A 23,740-nucleotide genomic window follows, 5' to 3' on the forward strand; every position below is an offset into this window, starting at 1 on the left:
ACACTTTGGCATTTTTGAGCTCGGTGCAACAAGACCAGCACCAGGTGCTGGAGTTGCCAGGAGGCTGGGGAAGAGCTCTCACCATCTTTGCCCTCCCCAGCACTCTCACCTTTACCTGAGGGCAGTCGAGAGAGCCAATTGTAAATCATCTAGCCTAGTGAGAAGACCCACCCCACTCCCTCTGCACTGTATGGCGTTCATTTTGCTCCATAGTTATATATTAAACTCAGATTATATCCTGGTAATATTGGTTTTTCTATATTCATTGATTTGGTTGTATTTGAATTTATTGCTGTTTTGTATACTGCTCTCTCGCTCTCTCCCACACACACAGATTTTTTTCATTTTGATAACTGGATGTTAGTTGCAAATCACTTTGGGCACAGCTTACTGTGAAAAAGCAGAATATAAAAAGAAAACTAAACTAATGACTTGTTGATAGTGGATTACTGGGCTATACCAGGTGGGGATATCATTTCTGAATGCTCTGCTTTGCAAAAACAACAAAAACAAAAACAACAACAACAACTAGTAAACCAGAAATTTGGGGGGGGGATTTCATAGCCCTATCCAGGGCTTTATAAAGAAAATATGTGTCCACGTTCGAGAGAATGACACCCCAATTGAAGTCTAAAATAGTATAGTCCAGAATCCCATCACCTCTGTCTCCCTACCACCTCATTTGGCATAGTGGGTACAGTCATAAATACGAATAGCAAACTCATTCTCAGAGTGCTGATCTGTACAAGGCAAAAAGTGTGGGGGATCAGCCGAGGAACCCCAACTTTTTCAGGTAGTACAAAAAAACTTTAGAGTGGGAACGAGGGGGGTGAGAACCAAGAACAGCCCAATCACCACTGAACATACTCAATGCTCAATCAATGCTGATTGGCTGGTGTGGGAGAACACAAACACAGTAGGGTGGAATGGAGTGTCCTACAAGAGGGCATGGCTGGCTGGAATCTAGAACAAGAGAACATTTTGTTGCAAGTTTCCATTGTGGCCCTTACTTCAGAATGCCCAAACCTCTGTTGGTGATATTAGTGATGGAAGAATAGTTGAGCAGATGAGTCAGAAGTATTTCATATTACAATCAATATTTTTCCTACATAGGTCAAGGCAGAAAATGCACACACACTTTGTGTGTAAAGATCATTCCACTGTTTACTGTGCTATCTGGAACTGTTAGGAAGAGGCTGCTTCCAGGTGGCAAAACAAGTTGCCCCCCCCCCCATATCATGTAGGAAAAATGTGTAGGGAAAATGTGTGCGAGGCAGTCTACAAATACAGGCCCTGACAGTTTCAGAACTGCAAAGAGGACCTCTGGTAAAAAACACCTGTCTTTGGTTTGAAACTAATTCCCTTGCAAAGTATGATTTCCTGGAACATGTGAAATTCTAAAGAGTTTTTTCTTTCATTTTAAAAAAATCACTTCCTATATTGAGCTGGACAAGTGAGGAAGTTTGGCATAATTAAAAAGTTTAAATATTTAGATGGAACCAAAGTGAGCAGACAAGAAGGGCTGCAAGAGTGCTGTCTAAAGTGACCTATATTCGACCACACACACACACACAAAACAAGAGACAGAAAAACAGAGTGGGGGGAGAAGGGGGAGGAATTACTCCAAGGCTGTGTTCGAAATTCATTCATTCACATTAGTGATACAGTCGACATCTAAATTAATTGGATCAGAACGCTCAGGCGGATTCATTAAGCCTAGAAATCAGATCACAGTCTGCACGCGAAATTAAACAATACTCTTTGGAAAGGGAGCCCGAAGGGACTCTCCTACCCAGCTGATCTTTTCGTGTGTGCAGAGCTAAGGAGTGCTAGGAAAGTTTCATCTGTAGGAAAGGCAATAATGATTCTAGGGCGCGCAGCGGGGGTATCCAAGAAGTGATAATGCAAGAATACTCCTATGAGGTCATGCGCCTGTTAAACCTGTTGCACGTTACGCTGCTCTGAAAATTAGCACCGCGCAAAAAACATCTGGGGACATAAAACGAAGCAAATGCAAGAGAAGACGCCAAAACAGCAGATAAATAGATCAATCGTGTAAGCAAATTAATGATCCATCTCAACAGCATAACTCCAGCCTGTCGCCATCGGCGGATAAGGAAACCGGTGTCAGATGTGGAGGTGGTAGGGAGAGGTTAGATGTGCAGGTTGGGGATCCGATATAACAAGCAGTACTTCAGATTTTATTGGTCAACCAAATACAGTTTATCGCCAAGTAGTACTTACAGCCAGATTCTGCCTGCAGCAGGCAGCAAACGTGAGGAGGAAAGACTGTTGGGTCCGGATCGCGACAAGTGCAGCGCGGCTTCTTCACAGCTCGGTCAGATTCACCAGCCTCCCTCCACCGCCACGCCAGAAAGAGGCGCCTAACAGAAGACGGAAATTAGGAACTCGGAGGTTGCCTTTCGAATAACTCGCCCCCTGGGAAGAAGGGGCAGCGGGGCAGCCGAGCCCTGCCTTGCGAAGAGCCCGCCAATCCCGAGCGCGTCCTCCCACGATCCCGCCCCCTGAGGTCGCTTTCGGATCTTTCCCAGCGCGGCTGCTTGTAAACAGTGCAAGAGAGACGCTTTGTCGTCTTCTCAATGGAAGCCCACGTGGAGAGGCGGGGCGCCAAGCGCGTAGGAGGAACGCGGGGGCGGCGTAAACGGAGCAGCCTCCCATTTCCCACCGCTGCGATGCGATTGGCAGAGCCAGGAGACGCCTTTTCACTGATCGGTGGCACACTCAGGCAGTGCCCCTTCACTGGGGTGGTGCCCCCATGACTTGATATCCGTTGGGGACCATCACTGCCTCTTATGCGAGCAAATTCCATAGTTTAACCACAGCAACTTTGTTAAGATACATTATTTTGCCTGTCCTGAATCTTCCAACATTGAGCGTCATTGGATAACCATGAGTTATTATGGCAGAGGGAGTAAAACTCTGACCTGTCTGCTTTCTCCATGATTTGCACCTCTTACTCACCTATTCTTGAAACCAAACAGCCTCAAATGTTGTAACTTTGCCTCCTGGTGCTTCAAGACAAGTGGTCATGGATAATGGGAGATGTAGTCCAAAAACAGCTGGAGACCAAAATTGGGGAAACACTGCTATACTTCTTCCAAGCACTGGAACGTTTTTGCTTGCTGCAATGTTATATAACCTCTCTGCACAGGAATCATAATGAATGCTCAGTAGATAGCCAATGTCATCTAGGCTGCCTGTAATCTTTGTGCCAAAATATCAGCTCGAGGAACAGGTTGTATGGCAGTAGCCTAAGAATTCGTTGTGATATTGCTTGCAGAAAGTTTTTTGGGAAGCCTTATGACATCCCATCAATCAATTGTTAATCTGGAATTGGTGCTCTTACACAATAAACCTGCTAGACACGGAACATCGAAATATGACAGGCAGTGGACAGTACTTTTCCAAACCAGACAAACTGGGAATTGGAAGCATGAAACACTTTGGGAGATGAAATGGATCTTGGCTTTCCTGGATTATATGAGATTAAAAAGAATTTGTATCATGAGCTTGAAATGATATAAATTCAAGGAGTCGCACAATGCTCATCTGTAATTTATACCTGTTTAGATCTGGTGGACCTCAGCCATTTTCTTCCAATGGCTCCTTTTCTACATTAACTGTGTTTAGCAACCAGAGGATATAATTTATTTCCTGTGGCATCCAGGAATTTCATAAATGAATCATGTTAAACTTTGGGAAAGAGGTGTGGTCTAGCTTGCTATAGTGACAACTGTCTTGGTAGGAGATTTGTATTGTAATATACGGGCTCTTAGGAACGCGGGTGGTGCTGTGATCTAAACCAGTGTTTCTCAACCAGTGTGCCTCCAGATGTTTTGGGACTACAACTCCCATCATTCCTGACCACTGGTCTTGCTAGCTAGGGATGATGGGAGTTGTAGTCCCAAAACATCTGGAGGCACACTGGTTGAGAAACACTGGTCTAAACTACCGAGCCTCTTGGGCTTGCCAATCATAAGGTCACCAGTTCTAATCCACATGACAAAATGCCAGCTCCCTCAAACTGAAAGTGGAGCTGAGTGCCGCACCCCACAGTGGAATTCGACTGGACTTACTGTAACCATACGCAATGGACACCAATTTTTCTATGGCCATTTCTTCAGCTGTATATTAGAGATGACTACATTTCAATTGGAAGATGTTATTATTACAGGTGTCATCCAAGGGCTAGCCATTGTGAAATTGCAATTAAAACAAACTGTAATTAAAGCACTGATGAAAAAAAGGTCATCATATTGAACAGTGTTGCCAGTTAGCCTGAATTACATAGGCAACATTGGTTGTCTATACCTTTGAAAAACATGGCCACTATTGCCTATGGAGTCATACCATGAATTATAACCATATTTCAACAAGTGTGATTTATCCTGGAATCATGCCCTACAGCCATCCAGCATGGTTATCGCCTTGAACAGTTCCCATTCATTTCAACAGAGCTTATGCAGGAGAACTTCCCTGTGGGTGCTGCTGTTTGGGTCAGATCTGTCTGCCTCCCATTTTCTGGTGCTCCAAATCTGCTTCATCTCATGTGATGATAAGTGAGTTTAAAGGTAAAGGTAAAGGGACCCCTGACAGTTAATTAAAGACGTATATATTGTATTTGTATTATTATTTAGAGAAGTACATCATCATCATCAGATTCAGAGAAAATATTTACATTTTACACGTTTTTGGCATTGAAAGACAATGGAGCAGGCCTCTGGGGGTGAAATCAAACTGTTATGCTAGCAGCACCAAAGTGATCTCCTCACGGCACAAGCCTGGGCAGTGTGTATGGAGGTCCTGGGCTGCCCAGACGCCTTGCTGGTGTGGACCAAAGGGAAGCAGAGCAATACATTTGGCACCAGCTTGGCTGCAGGAGTTGCTGGAAGGAGGCGTACAAAGCACCATCCAACCGTCTTAGGGACTCTGCTCTGGATTGGTGTGTAGGCAGGGCCGGTGCCTCCATTTAGGCAAACTAGGCCATGGCCTAGGGCGCTGAAATGGAGGGGGCGCTGCCGAGCCTGCCCGCCGCCTGCCGCCAACGCGTCCACGCGTGTCGCCGGAGCCTGGCGGGCGGCTGCTCGGCTCCGCCCCTGAAATGGAGGGGGCACTGGCGAGCCTTCCCGCCGGCCGGCCGCGCTGCCGCCAGCGCCGGGAGCAACGAGCAAGCGGTGGCGGCAGTGCCCGTAGCTGAAGCCTTCAACTATGGGCGCTGTTGCTGCCGCCGCCGCTGCTCACTCACTGCTGCGGCGGCTGAAGAGCTCACAGCGCCCCCTCCATAGGCGGGAGGCGCGCGAGCCAAAATGAGAGCTCTACGCCCTCCTGCCTATGGAGGGGACGCTGTGCGCTCCTCAGCGGCTGCAACGAGGGAGCGGTGGTGGTGGCGGCGGCAGCGCCCGTAGTTGAAGCCTTCAGCTATAGGCGCTGTTGCTGCCGACGCCGACGCTCGCTCGCTGCCGCAGCCGCTGAAAAGCTCACAGTGTCCCCTCCATAGGCGGGAGGCGTGCGAGCCAAAATGAGAGCTCAGCGCCCTCCCGCGTATGGAGGGGACGCAGCGGCATCAGCGGCGTTGTGCACGCATCATGACGCGTGTGTCATTACGCACGACGGACGTGTCATGACACATGTGCCGGGGGGAGGCGCCAAAAGGTGATTTAACCTAGGGTGCAAAAAGCCCTAGCACCGGCGCTGTGTGTAGGGTTTGCTCCTTAGTATTTTCTTCTCTCAAAGAAGAAATTGTACTTGCAGAACATATTTTTGGTGCAGGGGTGGAGGCAAGATAGAGTAAGTTAACTTCAGAACAGGGGCTAAGTTTTAAAAGTTTGAGCAGCATGGCACTATGCTGAAAGAGATACAAAAAGGGACCCCTGCTTCTTTTCGTGCTGAATTAGCTGCACATCAGACAGATGGTGGCAAGCACAGCTTTATAGCTCTAGACATTAAAAGCAGACACACATTAAAAACCCATGACACCCCCCCCAAGAATCCTGGGCACTGTACAGGTTACAAACGCTTCAGGTTACAGACTCTGCTAACCCAGAAATAGTACCTTGGGTTAAGAACTTTGCTTCAGGAGGAGAACAGAAATCACGCGGCAGCGGTGGGAGACCCCATTAGCAAAAGCAGTACCTCAGGTTAAGAACAGTTTCAGGTTAAGAATGGACCTCCAGAACGAATTAAGTTCTTAACCCGAGGTGAGTGCTCCAGTTGGAGAACAGTCTTTACCAAAGGTGTCATGGGCTTTGAAGAAACTCGATCTCAGGACGCAAGGGAGAAACGTGCTAAGAGGAAGGCACGCTTGGCAAATCCACACCGTGATCAACTCCCGCCTGGAAACCAATGTCCCCACTGTGGAAGGACGTGTGGATCCAGAATTGGCCTCTGCAGTCACTTACGGACCCATTGTTAAAACCATGTTTATGGAAGACAATCTTACTCGGTTACGAGTGATCTCCAAAGAGAGAAAAAAGAGAGAAAGAGAGACCACTGTACAGTAGTTTGTTAAGGATGCTGGAAATGGTAGCTCTGTGAGGGGGAAATTACAGATCTCAGGATTTGGGGGTTGTGCGGAGTCCTATGCTTTGAATATGTGCTGAATATGCTTTAAATCAGGCTTCCTCAAACTCGGCCCTCCAGATGTTTTTGGCCTACAACTCCCATGATCCCTAGCTAGCAGGACCAGTGGTCAGGGATGGTGGGAATTGTAGTCTCAAAAAAGCCTGCTCTAAATGTATAGTGTGAATCTTTATCAGAAGTGGTAAGCCTCTGAATGCTTGTCACTGACGATCACATGCAGGAGAGTGCAACCGGTGCTGTTCTTGTGTCCTGCTTGTGGGTTTCCCATAGGCATCTGATTGGCACTGTGAGAACAGAACAGTGGCCTAGGTGGCATTTCCATCTGATACAGCAGGGCTGTCCTTAAAAAGCAACCCCTGTGCCCATTGCTGTAAATTACAGTGGTACCCCACAAGACGAATGCCTCGTGCAACGAAAAACTCGCAAGATGAAAGCGTATTGCGTTGTGCGAGGCATCTTGCAAGACGAAGTTTCCTATGGCCGCGCTTCGCAAGACGAATAGGAACGCATTAATTAAATGAGTAGACCGCGTAAACTGGGTAAATGGTAAACCGTGCTTTGCAAGGTGAAATTTTTGCTATACAAAGTGACTTGCAGAACAAATTAATTTCGTCTTGTGAGGTACCACTGTACTCCTTTGAACCAGGCCTACCACCCTCACTGTCTACATACCCTCCAACATTTATCCAAGGAAAACAAGGACATTCTATTCCATAATTCTACTATTTATACCCCACACATCTTACTGGGTTGCTCCAGCCACTCTGAGCAGCTTCCAACATATATAAAAACATAACAAAACATTAAAACAAAACTTCCTCATACAGGATTGCCTTCGGACAGCTCAGGGATCAGATAACTCCATATTCTCCAACATTTATCCAATGAAAATAGGGACGTCCTAAGGAAAAGCGGGACATTCCAGGATCAAATCAGAAACTGGGATGGCTTCTCTAATTCAGGGACGTCCCTGGAAAATAGGGACAATTGAAGGGTCTGTGTCTATCGACCATAGCTGTTTGGAGATACATATAAAGTTTTCGTTTCTAACATAGAATTACTCCTGGTGACGGCAGACTTCTCCCTTGATGGTGTCATAGCCCATAAAATAGCATCTTAACTACTGTATAATCTTTTGCCAACTGCTAACACTTATTCAGTAGAAATAATGAGAATTTCCCCGCTGAGGTTTCTGAAAGCTCTGCCCTGTTCTAGCCAAGACAGGATGACTCAGAAGTAAGAAATCTGGGGTATTTGTCCTCCACAAATTTTGTAAACAGAGGACCAACAGGAGGTATGCCGTGGGAATCAATAGGAAAAAATAACTCAAAAGGAATAATAGGTCATTCATTCAAGAAACTTTTAATCTTGATAGTGATAGAAAAGGGCACAGACAGCTCAATCCTATACATGCTTACTCAGAAGAAAGTCTCATTGCTTTCAATGGGTCTTACTCCCAGCTCCCAGATAAGTTTGCACAGGATAGTGTGTAGCCTTAATAGCTGACATAGCTGAAAATAATTTCCCACTTTAAAATATTATTCACTGGTTATATGGACTATCATCACCATCAAACTGCATGATGGTGCTCAGAATTGGAAAAGAATTTCACCCAGTAGGATTCAACTTTTACATTGAGCTGACCTAATGAAATTAATTTCATTAATTTCAATGGGTCTGACCTAGGTTAATAATAAAAATAATAAGTTCTCTTGGTAAGTTTAAAACAGATGAATAATTTATTCCTGTAAAGTACATCAGTAATGAATTTTGTTAATCAAAATTAGTAAATAGTGTGTTTACAGAATGAAATGCCATAAGCAATGAAAGCAATTTACAGCAGGCAAAGCTTATTTTAAAAATCTGTATTTTAAATTTGAGACTAAGGATATGTCTATGCAGTTGCTATTTTACAGTGGGATTCAATCATATACCCACAAATTTAGTTGTGCAATTACAGTTGATTTGGAGTTCTTCTGGAACAAACCCACTTCTTCCCAAAGTTGAACTTTTTGGAATAAGGAAAACAATGGCAAAATGCACTGGAAAGTGTGGGATAACATTTATTAGACACAGATCTAACCTGCCTGCAAACAAATCAGAATGGATGCTCAATAAATGGGTCACTGGGAAGTGACCTAATGATGTTCTGGTTGCAGTGATGAATGAATGAATGAATGCTTATTGTCTTACTTTTTGATAGGGGGATCCTGCAATTAAATTAGTGGTCCCCAAACAAGACATATGAGCAATAGTTGAGAAAGCTAGGTATGTTTCGCTTGGAGAAGAGAAGACTGAAAGCCATTTTCAAATATATGAAGGGATGTCACATGGAAGGTGGCGTTGTTGTCTTCTGCTTGGTAAGGTAGGACCCAAACCAATGTGTGTGTGTTTGGTTTTTGCTGTTGTTAGGTTTTTTCCTCCTATTTGTCTGACATTCTTTTATGACTGAGAGCTATTTTGAACTATTTCTGGAAGAAAAGTAGGAGGGGGGGAAACATGTTAAATTAAAACAATAAATAACAATTCTAGGCTGTATGCCATCAAAGCCCCTATCCATCAATTACAATTTACATGTGAAATTCATGCAAAGGGAATGCAGAAGAGGTTAACTATATTGAATTAAAAGATTCAAGTTAAACATGACCTTATTTTTGTCCTGAGACTTGTTTCTAGAGCATGGCCTTGAGTAGTGGCCAAATTGCCTATTACTGGTTTGTGACTGACACTGCAGTAATGAGCTGGAAGGCACCAAAAGACCTCTCTCAGACTAAAAGACTTTTAATTGTAGAGCAATATATGGAATTATACTGATGCTCTTCTGAAATCATGCTGAAATTATGCCTTCAGTTCATAGGGAACGCCTCCTGGATGTGTTGGCATGAACTCAGGGCTAATTTGCATTCCCACTTTTCATTTCAGACCAAATTCAACAATTCGTGAAATCAATACAGTCATCTCAACACCAGTTTGTCATGCGCAAAAACCAGACTTTTAGTCATGCCACTGCAAATCTCCCTAATGTGATTTGAACAGACATAATGCTACATTTCTCTCTATGCTTGTGATATTTGAATCACATGGCCTGAACAGTTTAATCCGGGGGTATGCGGAGTATGTTAGCGTTAAAACACTAACAGGAGTTGAACTGAATAATGAATTCCCGCTAAAGGAGCACACTGTACGTGAGACATTTATTAAAAAGAAATTTTCATGAGGTGGGTATGTGTGTGGAATAAACTCAAAGGGCCATCCTGCAAATCATGCAAAAGGGCATTTTTAATCTTCATTTGATACTGTTTAATGCAGATTTAAATAAAATAATAAATTTATTATACGAGAGTGTGAAGATTAGACTCTTGCCATTTGGCTTCTGGATAAGGAAAATGTGTATGTAACAATATGAGGAAGCCTACCAACCATTCCTGGTCACCTGAGGCATCCTCCTACAGGGGAAGCCATGAATAGGAACTATGAGCCTCAGAAGTAAATGGCTTGAGCATGTACAGAGTGCACCTTCCTTGCTAATGCTCTCTGGGCTGCACACATGCACTCCCATAGGGCAAAATGAGATTTTTAAAAGGGCTGAGGGATGCCCCCTCCCATTCCCATGTCCTCTTCAGGCCTTCTCATTGCTTCAGAGACGAGTGCATAGCCAGGCCGCCATTTTAAGAAGAGTTTTTATCCTCAGCAGACACCACCTTGCCATTTAAAAGTGGCATGAAACTAAGAAGCATCACAAATGAAAATAATAAGCCTAGCGTATCAGAAAATAAGAGCTAAAGAGCTGCTGACACAGACACCCCCCCCCCAATCACCACCACCATTAAAAATACCAAATATTTTTTTAAAAACCTCTCTTTTCAGTCAAGGATGCATGGACCCTTCAGAGCTCCCAAGAATTATGTCTGAAGAAAGGTCAGCACAGGTTAAAGGACAGTCTAGAACAGGCATAGGCAAACTTGGCCCTCCAGATGTTTTGGGACTACAACTCCCATCATCCCTAGCTAATAGGACCAGTGGCCAGGGATGGTGGGAGTTGTAGTCCCAAAACATCTGGAGGGCTGAGTTTGCCTATGCCTGGTCTAGAAAGTGTGGAGTTCTCTCTCTCTCTCTCTCTCTCTCGCTGTTCCCATGCAGACACACCAGCCTTCAGTGCAAGCTGAGTTGCATCCCAACACTTCCAACAGACTATTGATTTATTTGATATAAGAGATGACTGGGGGAATAGCCTTGCTCATGGTCATCTGGTGCAAAGTATCCATTATCTAGTTGGAAAATAAACAGTTGTATCTCTCATGGAAATGTAGAGCAGCAGCTGGCCCTTGAGAGGCACAGTTACCCCATTCGGGAGGGACCAGGGAGTCCCCCACACCTGCCCACCCCCTGTCCCCCAGAAACAGTACTTCTGTATTCTTTGGATTCAGCCTCAATCCATTAACCACCACCCATCCTCCAACCGGCTCCCCATTGTTCTGAATCTGCTAGACAGAGCCAAACAGAGGATGGAGACAGGTGGGTGTCCTGCCAACATCTAACATAAATCCCGGTTCCGCCCACGCCTGTGTGTTCAGTCTTGGGCAAGCAGTGTTCCAAATGAGTTTGATTAAAGCGGGTAAAGGTAACACTGTGGTCTAAACCACTGAGCCTCTTGGGCTTGCTGATCAGAAAGTCGGCAGTTCGAATCCCCGTGATAGAGTGAGCTCCACTTGCTCTGTCCCAGCTCCTGCCAACCTAGCAGTTCGAAAGCATGCCAGTGCAAGTAGATAAATAGGTACCACTGTGACAGGAAGGTAAATGGCGTTTCCGGGCACTCTGGTTTCCATCACAGTGTTCTGTTGTGCCAGAAGCGGTTTAGTCCTGCTGGCCACATGACCTGGAAAGCTGTCTGTGGACAAACACCGGCTCCCTTGGCCTGAGAGATGAGCACCGTAACCCTATAGTCGCCTTTGACTGGACTTAACTGTTCAGGGGTCCTTTACCTTTACCTTTAACCTTGATTAAAGCGGGATTTGAAGAAGCACAACATTCTTGATTTAGTAGAAGCATTTCAATTTGTTGCCCTCGATTGCCTGCTCTCCCCACCCCCACCCAGCAGAATTTACAGTATTCAGATTTGCATTCTGGGAGCAGAATAGAATAGAGGCTCTGGAAGATACAATCTTGGGAAGTAGCCTTGCCTACCAGTCCCCTGCCTATTTAAACTGAAAGAAGAGAGTTGATGCTCAGAGTGGAGGAACTGAGAGAGCACATCAGGAGGCAGACGTGACTAAAACCAGCTCTACATGGGCAAATCCTTGAAACAAAAGCAATTGACTGGAAGCAATTGTCTCAACAGAAACTGCCTTTTACAAATTCCTCTTCATTTCTCTGTTTCTCGGCAAGCCAAAGTGAAATGGGATCAAGTCTTCAGGTCCCAGCCTTTTCAAAAAATGTTGCTTAGAGGCAAATGACATGAAAGTTTTCTTTCTGAAAAGCAAGGGGAGGGGGTACTGCACACAAGAGAGGAAGATTCTTAAAAACAACAAGAACAGCGTCACAATTTGGCATTTTCCCACCATATAAAAATGCAATTAATAGAAAAACCTGCATGCATTTGCACAAATCCTTCCCAAGATCATTCCACAATGCTGAGGAGTTGACTTTAATTACAGAAGGGATGTGTTTTGTTCCTTGTGTAAAACCCACCAGCCCAATTAAGAATGTTTTAAAGGTACTGTTGTCTGATTCTGCCTACTTCATTGCTCGCTGGAGTCCATCAATGGGAAATGAAATAAAAATGAAGTGTGAAACAGTTTGGTCCTGTGCCCAGAAGAATTTTACGGTGAGACTGAGAGTTGATTCTCAAGCTATGATTTAACAGCCCTTTCCCAGTTTGCCAGGCTATAAATGCAACAAATGGGAAGTTGTTGTGCTGTGTGTGTGTAAGACCCATAAGATCCTCTGCTTTGGATGCAACATGTTTTCTCCAGTACTCAAACTATTCTACATTTTAGTTACATTTTCCCATTGTATTGTCATAGATCTAGGGTACCAGAGTCTGTTAATGAATGGCAGAAATTAATAGATGGTAGTATTTAGATAAGGTATTTGGGATAGGAAGGGAAAATACAAGCTGCAGAACTGGCCCGCCCATGAAATTCCTGGGTTAGTATGTGCAAACCAGCTTGGCTAGGCTAGCTACCGGTAAGTGCAGAGCCATTAAGGAACAATGGGGAGTCAGGTACTGGACCATTAAAGCCAATCGGCAATGCAAAAGCTATTCTCCCCTGCTCAAGTTGATAGGAGATTTGGAAGGTTGCCAAGGTGACCGGGGGGGGGGGGGAGCATGATGTCACAGGAAAAATGTGAGCTTTTTCAAATCTAAAGGTGTTCTGGGAACAAGACAGAACTCCATGTGGCATTGGCTGGAGGAGGCAGCCCCGAGAGACCAGGAGCCATAACTGATTGTTGCTTTGGATTCAAGGTTGCTAAAAGAGAGGAGCAAAGGGGACACTAATAAGGTGTAATGTTCTATGCTCCCTCCATTGAAAGCTTTAGTTGTAAATATATGTAAAATAAACCACAATTCTTAAAGGCATTAGCTTCCACCATACCTTGATTTTTGCAATAGCACAACCCTGGGGACTGGCGTAGGAAGCCGCTCTGGCACCCGGAGTGGCAAACATTATGCGCACCCGGGGGTGGGGCATCGCTACATAGCACACATGCTCAGCGTTGCTACGTACGACGCATGCGTCGCTACATAGCAACGCTGCACATGTGCGCTACGCTGCTCACCAGCCCCCCAAAAGATGGGGCTGGGAGTGGCAGGTTGGCGGGAGGGGACGCTTTTCCCCGCCAGCCTCCAGCCTCCAGGTAAAAAGCTTGCTCGCTCACCTGCTTGGCCGGCGCGCACTTTGCTTCTTCCTTCCTGCTGGGCAGAGCAGTGGAGGCGAGGGGCAGGCCAGGGAGGCCTTGCCTCCATGGCTCCACCCAGCAGGAAGGAAGAAGCAAAGCGTGCGCCGGCCAAGCAGGTGAGCGAACAAGCCAGTCGCCGCCACGCCGAGTGAGGCTTTTTACCGGGTGACAGGGCTCGGCTTGGGAGTCGTGGGGGGGGCAGTGTCACCCCCCTCCAGGGTGGCACCCAGGGTAGACCGCCCCCAATGCTCCCCCTTGCTACGCCCTTGACCCTGGGTGAATGCCTGGAACCCCCTGGAATCTTGCTAATGCTCAGCAGAGATTGGGAGTGGTGCACAACCTTCGTGGTGCGCAACCTTCGTGGTGCGCAACTATGTGGGGTAGGTTAGGCTGACAGGTAGTGACTTCAACAAGGCCCCACAGCCTTGAAACTGACTGGGGATTTGGACCTGGGTTTTCAGCACAAAACCATTGGTTCGATCATTTCTATCTCCCATTAACTTTGTAGTGCTTCTGAAAATGGTGTTGGAAGACCATATTCCATGTGGATCTTACCAGGATGCAATAGTACAAAAGATTGCACAGTGGAGGAAAATAGGTTGTGTGAATCTACCCCTAATTGCCTTAATTAGAACTGAGCTATCAAGGCAAAGGGTCACACTGTTCCCAGCCTGCAACTCACTGCTTCAATGTGTTGACATATCAGCTGGTGGTGCTTTTCACTTTAAAGGGTTTTAGAGGATTAACACACCTTGTTAAGTTATAAAATTTTATGTCTGCTTGTAAAGGGAGAAAAAGAATGATGGCAGTTATTTTTTAAACACCCAAAAATGGACCGGACCACCAATACACTAGCAAATTAGGAATGTGGCTCTGAAAATCTAATCTCTGCAGGGGATCAACTTGTAGCCTTTCATCTCCAAAATGGAACGAAGCACATCGACTCATTGAGCCCAGAAAAGTGCAGGCAGGGCAACAAGAAAGCTTTGTGTAATAAAATGTGAACTTGCGTGCTTAAATATTTGGCGGTGGTTGAGTGTTTCAAACTGTCTTCACTACAACGTAAATAATCCCATCAACTTTGAAGGGAATGCAAGGTTAACTCTCTTGCCACCCTGTAATTTATCACACTGATATATCAGACAGAGCACAGTTAGGGTCACCAAAGTTGTATCAACAGGTTGCTATTTTTCAGGATCCCTTAAGCAATCAAAGAAGATTTTCCTACTACTTTTTTCACTACTTTAGCCTAACACTGATCCTTATGCAGCCAGAATGGCACTATCCACAGACAAGAAAGAGGTATCAGTAGGCTTGAGGGAACCCCAAGGTTTGCAGAAGCAGGAGAAAACAAAGGCAGAGAACAGGTGGCCATCTGTCTTCTTTATTAAAACGTCCTTCGCCTCCCTCAGGATTGCCGTTGTCTGTAGCACCACCTGTAGGAATTTATGGGGAGTTTAATTATTAACAGCATGAATCTTTGAGAGGAAATGGGAAGCCCATCCACCACAAAGCAGACGACTAGTTTGCTAGGGGGGACGGGGCCATTTGGCAGATCTTTGTTGTTGCTCCCCCCCCCCAATGCAGTGAGTGTTCAATTTAAAGTTGCTGGAGTGGAACACCTTGCAGGCACGCCTTTCAGACAATCCAGCCTATGCTTGTTTATTTGGTAGAGTCTGTGCTTTGCCTGCAAGTTCAGTCCCTGGCATCTCCAGTTAAAAAGATCAGGTTAGCAGGTGATGGGAAACAGCTCTGTCTGAGGCCCTGAACAACCACTGCCAGTCAGAGTTAGGTGGATAAATAGTTTGAGGAGGAGGCAGCTCCCTGTGTTCCTAAGAATTATTGAAATAATGTACAAAACTAGCTCTGAATCCCACCCCAAATGGTGCTGTACAACTATCAAGTCTTGTGATGACATTTCAAAGCTCTTTTAGAATAAACAGTTCTAATAACAGCAGGTTGTGTGTGTTCCATGGGGGCAGGAGCGGGATTTTCCTGACTTTGGTGAATTTCAGGGGAATTTGGGACTGCGTTCTAGAAGCTCACAGCACTCCCTATACGTAAACTGAACTCCCAATGTCTTTATATGCAAAATCCACACCTGTGCGTGCCTTTCTGGGTAATCTTCCCTGGCAACAGCTACAGGCATGTGTGCATGTCTCTGTGACAGGTTTTTGAAATACTCCCAAACCGGTTCACTATGCTAACATTCCCTTGGCTCCACAAGCCACCTCGTCAAGTATAAAACTGGCATGTGACAAGAAACTCAAAGTTTGGATGTTTCTCAAAAGAAATCTGCCTGCATCCTTTGTTTATTGTACTTGTCTCCCTTTCACCTCGCTCTTTCTATTGTCTCCCCACTGTTTACATTTAGATTGTAAATGCCACTGGAGAGGGGCTTTTGCTTATGCCACTCAGTAAGCAATTTGTCACATGTTTGGTTGAGGGGAAACAAAAGAGAAATCATCTAGGCCAGGAAAGCATATAACCACCAGCTTCAGAAGGGGCCTGAGAGACATGTTGGGGCAACCCCTCCCCTGCACCTTCCCAGGGTCTCCTTACAACCTGTTTGCCCCAAGGGAAGTGTGGAAAAGCCAGAGAGTGTGTACCCTCAGCTCCTGAGAAGAAGCCCATCAGTCACCTGAGAGGATTCTGCTCTTTAGACCAGCTGTTTCTTTTAGTATTGTAAAATCGTAAACCACCTTGAGTGCCTTGGTAGAGAGGCAGTATAAAAGTATCGTTATCATTAAATAAACAAATTGCACCATCAATAGAGGTCACACTAGACTGATAACAACCATGTTACACGCTCCACACTTCTTCAAGTGAGGAAAAATTCCGGGGGCGGCATACCCTGCTTTTAACTTTCTTTGGGTGAAAGAGCACTAGAGATTTAATGTGTGTGTTTTTTTAATAAAAAAAATAAAAAATAGTAATGTGTGGTTTATCTGAAAATATACAAGAAGTGTGTGCGATCCTACCATGCAACAGATCTGCTTTCAAACATCAGATCTTCGGACACAGATATGGCATCTCCAGGGTGACTTCAGCTGACAGCTAATGTTCTCCTCCTCCTGGGCTATCTCCTTTACAGAGGAAGATTGCCCAGTCATTGTAACAACCATGACCATACCATTGACCTGTATCTGAGAACAAATATCAGTGTCATGGTTTTTTTTAATGCTGAGGTACATTCCAACATTCATTCCCAGGGCATATGCTTCAGAAGAAATGAAAAGCTGATTGGCTAAATGCCTTATGAGTTGGGGTGGGTTGGGGATTGAAGCAAAAGTGCTGGAATAGTTTCCAGGGAAGACTAGAGAGAGCCAGACAGAACAACTTTGTTGTTGTTTAGTCGTTTAGTCGTGTCCGACTCTTCGTGACCCCATGGACCAGAGCACGCCAGTCACTCCTGTCTTGCACTGCCTCCCGCAGTTTGGTCAGACTCATGTTCGTAGCTTCGAGAACACTGTCCAACCATCTCGTCCTCTGTCGTCCCCTTCTCCTAGTGCCCTCAATCTTTCCCAACATCAGGGTCTTTTCCAACTTATTTAACAAAATTCATATGGCAACTTGATTGTAGAAAAACCTAAGCAATTTCTAAGAAATACTAAAAATATTTTTAAAAAACCAGTTAGAAACAATCACAAACATTTAAAGATAACAGTAATTAGTAGTGTATATATATTAAAAATAATGTTTAAAAATATGAGCACCTGCATGTCTGATCCACCTGCTCAGGACCCAACATGGTATTTTACAGCTCACATTTTTTTCCAGTGTAATCTTGTGCTAAAATTCTCACCCTTCTTACCACCAGGAATTCAGCTATGATGGATGATTTCTAGAAAACACACACATCTCCATGAACCCCCTCCATGCTTTGGTAGCTGCTGCCTCCCCACTCGAGGCTATTGTTGTGAGCCACCCAAAGCCCCCTGCTCAAAGTCACTGAACAATTTCCAAGTGCCATTTGAGCCCCTCGCTTAGTTTGCATACATGGCATTACATCACCTCACAAAGCATCTATCACTCAAGCTCCACACAATGGGAAGGGGTTGTCCGTTCTCAATTTGGGGTTAATAGTTGCCAAGGGAATGCTTCATTCCAGTGTCAGCTGCTTATGCCCGAAGCATGCTGTTCAGAGCGGGCCAGGAGCAGGCCATGGGAAAATTCATGCATACTTTAGGAGACTGAAAGCAAGCCTGCTTTCTCCAAAACAACACACAGTGCACAATAGGGCCTCTGCAAAGGTGCCAGGCCTTCAAGTTGGGGAGAGGAGGGCCAAAGATGACAGGGTTCCCCTCCTGCTAAGTTCAGCCCCTGCAATGTTTCAATACAATGTGCTATTTTTGGTATCTATACAAAACATGAACACAGACAGAAGTGGGTGAGAACAGTTGTTCTTGCATGTCGTTCTGACCAATGCTCAAAGACAGCTATCGCTGAAAGCAGCTTTGTAGAACGGTTAATACTTAACAAACACCTGAGATGAGCAAAGCTCTGAAACCCTTCAGAACGTGAACTATGAGGTCTTTTTCTCCTTCCTCTCCTATCTCTGTGGACAGCTCAGCATCTCAACTAGGAATATGTACAGTAACACAGCATCCTCTGGCTTAGAAGGCCCCATTTCACTCTAAACTCATCTATTTACTGACAGAGAAGGCACTGAACATATGGCATATCTTAAGCAACACTTGCTGTTGTGGAAAATTGCTTGTATTTTAAAAAACAAAACAAAACAAAAAAGGATACCAGGCAGCAATGTGAGCATGTGTGCATATGCATGTCTCCTCCAGCTTTTGGCTCTTCACACAAACAGACAAAACAGACAAACTGGGGGAATAGATAGGTTCTACCCACCCACCCACCCCTTTGCTATTGTTTGCTTCAGTTCAAGAAAAAAAGAAGAGAGCCTAACCTTTAGTTAGTGTGAGACAGTAAATAGTAACATTGCATGCCAGGAGGTCTTCAAAGGCCAGAATCAAGACAATGGCACTTTGAAATTCATGGGATTTGTTGTGGGGAACACCTCCATTCAAATCCTTCATATCTTGATCTCAAGTGTATTGTTCTTGTTACAGCAGTTAGTACACTCTGTGAGCTTTCCATTTCAGGTGTCCAGACTGTGGCAGGTTAGCCATGTTTTCTACTTTGGAGAAGACAGCTCTCTATTTAACAGTGCCCTCTTCTAAGTGGCTGCTGCTGTCCATTGGGGTTGGAGGGGTAGAAGGCGGAGCTTGAAAGGAGGTGGATCTGTAGCCAATGAAAGGCAGAGCCAAATAATTTTCCCTTTGTCCCCATCCAGGCAGAAATGGTTTTAAGTAAGTCTTCTATTTCTCGTGGGGGGCGGGTCCTCGAATCGCAAGTGAGGGCTGGTTGCGGTTGGTGGAGCAGTGACCCAGTAACCCTAATGGACCACCCTCCATTGCAAACCAAGCGTTTCTACCCTGGCTCCAATCTGGCATTACAGTTGCTGCTGTCTCCATTGAAGAGGCATTGCCACCCTGGCAGAAGCTTGGAGCCGGGAGATTTCCCCATAGACCTATCCCCACATGCAGCAGACTGCATGCATACAACTGCACCTGAGAATCAAGGAACACGTGGAAAGGTGGAGTCAGAACAGTTGTAGAAAGGGATGCACAGTTAAACTGGAGGCCACAAATCCAAAACCACAACAGGATATAAACTTCTGTGCTGCATGTAATTGTATGTCTTGCCTGCAGCCACAGGGTGTGGCTGGAGTCGGGAGAAATGCTTGGACAAGATGGGAGTCGAATGTCTAAGAAGCACAATTCAGATCTGTGCCTGTCAAACAAGGAGGGACATAAAAATACATGTAAGGGTTAAGCCAAGCTCTAAATACTGGTGTCGGGTTGAAATTAAAGTGCATTCCTTTCAGGGATGTAAAGCTGGCTGAACTTCCATGGCCACGCTATTAAAAATAGAAGGAGGAACTGTAATTTCTAAACCACTAAATGATCTTGACTCTGGAGTGTGTACAGGAGGGCAGCTACATATTGGTTCGTTGTGCACTAAAAAGATGGAGATTGCAATGTTAGTATTGCTAGTACATGTATTTGCATTGTTTAAACAGAGGTGCAACAGGATAAGACAGGCAGGGTAATGATTGCTGAGATTTAAGGGCAGGTTGATATTTTTGTCCTAGTCAATATTCTTGTGAGTTCACGGAGCTCCTCTGCCATTGAGTGAATGGAGTTCATTTTTTTCTTTTTTTCTTTCTTATTAGTTTTCTATTATATTACAATATATTGCCACACGGTACTACACAATACATTTACAAATATGTCAAATTCCACCACCATTTCCCCTCTCCCCCTATATAATCCATCACTCTTATTTATTCTTTTCTCTGTCCTCTAACTTCCCTCTGCCCCCACTCGATTTCCTTCCAGTATATATGTTACATTATTCTTTGCAGTCTATAGTCGTCTCCATTTTTATTTTTCCTTACCAAATTCTCTTCTTTCGTATACTTCACATTTTAGTCTAGGCATACTGTATTAGCATATCTTTTTCTGAGCATTGCTTCGCCATATATTCCTCATAACATTTCCATTCTTTTTAAATTTTTGATTTGACTAATTTCTTATTATAGCCATTAATTTAGCCAAGATTAGGTATTCAATAAGTTTACAGGTCCATTCTTCCTTTGTAGGTTTAATCTGTGATTTCCATTTTGTGGCTATCACTACTCTAGCAGCTGTGCTTGTGTATAGAAAGATTCTTTTTCTCCCTGCGGTATTTCCTCATCCAAGGCATGGCGGCCTTGCTGTTTTGGCGGCAGCGCTGGGGAGGGGGCGTAAGGCCTCTCCGCTGCCGCCGCTCGCCAAAGGGTGCCTCACCGGGCCTGAGAGGGCAACGGGTGCCCTGGCAGTAGGCCACATGGTGGCCTTTTTTGTTCCACCAGCAGCGCTGGAGAGGGGTGCAAAGCCCCCCTCCTGCCGCCGCTCGCTGTAGACCACATGGCGGCTTTCTTTCTGCTGCCGGCGCTCTCAACCGTAGGCTTCATGGTGGTTGTTCTTTTAGGCGATTCGGGGAGGGGGGCATGTCTAGGCCGCATTCGCGATGCTTGATATTCAGGCTTCATGTGCGGTGCACTTTTAAGGTGGAAGTTGTTCCCTCCCCCCCCCTTGTTACGGGGATGGTACTATTTGTTCCTTGGAGGGTCTACTCCACAGGATCCCAGAGGGTATGGATGTGAGCTAACTTGTTACTTTCTTTTGCAGTTTTAGTGTGTGTGCGCAGTTAGGTTGGCTGGTTCTGTCTCTACACACACTCCTCCCCCAAGTAGGAAAAGAACCAATAAATAAATAATTTTTTTTATTAAAAAAAACACCACCTGCCCATCCTACTCAGGTCTTTAGTGGGTGCTAGTAGTGGTTGGCTCGCTTCAAGGCACATTACCGGTATGTTGCTAGCCGCGGTTTGAACCCATGCCCTGCTCTCTTGTCCCATTCTTTGGAGGAAGAGGTAGGCACCACAGACAGGGTTTAGCGCATGTGCCCGCAATTGCATTATTCCCTACAATCTTCTATAGCATCTCATGCTGCCCACTGTCAGAGACCAAATCCACATTTGATTTATTTTTGCCTCAACGAGGCCATCTTTATATCCTTGTCATTTCCTACATTCTGAATTTGCTCATAAACCTGGAATGTTTCTCTCCCCGCTCCACCTCTGTTGAACAGATTGCCCTGCCTTTGCCAAGACGTGGGACTATAGTCAATGTTTTGAAGCAAAAAACTATTTCACAATGCTTTTAAAATGAACAACCCTTTCACAAATATTTACCTTTCTCTGAAGTGTCATAGCTGTTAAATCTAAAAAGCTCGAAGCACTGTGGTAGAATACAACAGACGGGACGGTTATTGGAAAAATAGTAGTGGGAGCTTATTTGTATTACTAACATTGATGCAATAAAGAATAGTTGCAGTCATAAATGTGAAACAATGCCGTCTGTTGTCTCATAGGAAAAAAAGACTTGGAGCAAGCCACAAAGACTTGGAAATAAGCCACAAACTAGATGTGTCCTGCAGCTTCTTCTTAGGAAAGGTGAATGTATGTGTGGGAGAGAGACAGAAAAATCTATTTTATTTTTTGCTACACAACGTTTTGTGGGTTTTTCTTTTCTCCCCTCACCCAGCCCTCTTTAAATTGCCTTTTAACACCAATAACCTCTTCAGGTATTCAAGCCTTCTCCTTGCAATTAACACTTGGCTGCCGCAGATGGTTTGCTTCCTATCCCAAATCCTCTCAGGAATGATAAGAAAAACAAACCTCTTGGCATTGTGTCCCTGGATACCACAACGGGGAAAGTCAGTTATGACAAAGTCTCTGAACCAGATTAGCAGCATCCTACCAGGGAGGAAGGAACTGCATGGCAAGGCCCCGAGCCCCCCCCCCCTTTCATGGGTAATAAAACACACGGACGCCAATATTTTGGGTTAATGGGAGAATTAAGGCCACAACATTGTTGGTTACAGATGTGAGCGGAACGTAGGCACTGGAACTGAACCAACTATATTTGACTCCTGCCCACCATGCAGATAGTCTCATAAGGGTGAGCCACCAGTAGGGGAAGCCCTGTTGATGTGTACATCAACTGAGAGCTCCCCCAGGGTCCCCGATGGGGTCATGGCATGGCCCTAGCATCCACCAGGGCTTTGGACAGGATCCACACCCCCATATCCCTTTAACGGAATACACTTAAAGTGGAGGGGCAGGTGAAGGCCACAACCTCCCTTCCCGTAAACCAGGTTTACCAATGCCTAACCACCAAACCTTACAAAGTTGTGACGATTGCTACAAGGCAGGCAAAAACCACATGGCTGGTGCCAATTTGCCAAGTGGGGAATTCCTACCTGACCCCCTCAACAGGTGACCAACCGTGGTCCATAGCAAGGCCAAGATGGTGAACGCATGAAAATAGGGTGGGAAGTGGTAAGTGGAAGGAGTCCCCCAGCTGCGCGGAGGTTTAAATTGGGGTAAGCCATGCCCCCGGTCAACCAGATTGTTTGGCCATGGGGCGTGACGCGGCTGGGACTCCCAGTGATGCGGGTGTCATCGCCACGCCCCTGCTATACACGGTGAGTGCACATGGCCTGCCTGCAACCCCGCCCCCCTGGGAAGGGGAGCGGCCTTCATTGCTGAAGCCAAGGCCTAATCCTCATCATTGAGGGAACATGGCCTAGGCTGCACCGAGCTTGTTCCTTATCACTGAGTTTCCCCCTACAGGGGCATTTCCTCTTCTGTCATAGTTATTTACTCATTTCCAAAAGTTTTCAATTATTTGACCTTGCACCTTCAGCAACCAGCTTTCCCCCATTTATCCACCTGTTTATACTTCCATGGAGTCAAATGCTTGTGAGATGGAAGTTTATGTACTGGTTTTCAGCAGACTTGGCACAAGGTGACAACTTTATGTTTTTGTTCCAGATATATCCTCAAAACTTTATTCCAGCTGTACACATATCCAGCTGTTCCATTATTTAACCATTCCGGCACCATTCTCGAAATAATGAATCTTGGGGCTCCTTAAACAATAACTCTTCACACTAAATTTAGCACAGGTCCCAGTACATTTAGGGCCCCTAAATAAATTGCTAAAAGGTTTATTCCGATCTGTTCCCTCCAACATGCTGCACCTGTGCCAGGCCATATGTTTCCCATAAAGGCTCAGTCGGGGATACTATTTCATCTGTTTTGAAAGATTCTACAGGTGAAATCCTCGGGCTCTAGATTTTAAGCTATCCCAAACTTTAATAATGCAGGTCACTATTCTATTCTCATTACTCTTAACTTACTTCTGCCATTTTTTTACTCCAGGGGAGGAATTTCAATAAACATTTGGAACATTCTTGTTCTGACTTAGACCAGCCCCGCTTGCTATGATGGTGCTTTTTTAAGCTAGTTAAAAGTATCCTGCTATCCTGACCCATCAGCACATAGCAATTTTTCTCCCTGCTATTCAAGAAAGAACCTCTCTGAAGAAATTCCTTTGAGAAATCTATCCCTAGGAGAATTATATGAGGTGAACTACAGTATGTGATGAATAATATTTTCCACTTCTCTGTGGCTGCAGATACATAAACAACAATTCACAGGTATTCTGGCATACCTCTCATCTAAATATGCTGTGGACATAGTTTGTAAATCCCTTCCCCATTGCTTCAACCAATAATTCACAAAAGTAATCTGGAAGACTATAATCAGTGCT

At 45.1% G+C, this 23,740-nt stretch overlaps 1 protein-coding gene and 1 long non-coding RNA gene across 2 annotated transcripts in view; both read right to left on the bottom strand.

Annotated features, from left to right (window-relative positions):
• Positions 1–2,618, bottom strand: part of FRMD1 (FERM domain containing 1) — a 51,856-nt gene extending 49,238 nt beyond the window's left edge. Inside the window, exon 1 of the mRNA XM_035108533.3 lies at positions 2,245–2,618. The gene's annotated coding sequence lies outside the window, so the exon portion shown is untranslated. The remainder of the gene's footprint in view (positions 1–2,244) is intronic.
• A 12,252-nt stretch (positions 2,619–14,870) lies between these two features.
• LOC148686296 (uncharacterized) lies at positions 14,871–17,466 on the bottom strand. The gene is made up of 3 exons (XR_015949380.1): positions 17,217–17,466; positions 16,482–16,646; positions 14,871–14,936 (listed from the first exon to the last, which is right to left on the bottom strand). It is a non-coding gene; the product is annotated as an uncharacterized LOC148686296 (long non-coding RNA).
• Between the last annotated feature and the right edge of the window lie 6,274 nt (positions 17,467–23,740).

This window comes from Zootoca vivipara, chromosome 3 (genome assembly GCF_965207765.1).
Source record: "Zootoca vivipara chromosome 3, rZooViv2.hap1.1, whole genome shotgun sequence".
In the NCBI taxonomy this organism is placed as follows: Eukaryota; Metazoa; Chordata; class Lepidosauria; order Squamata; family Lacertidae; genus Zootoca; species Zootoca vivipara.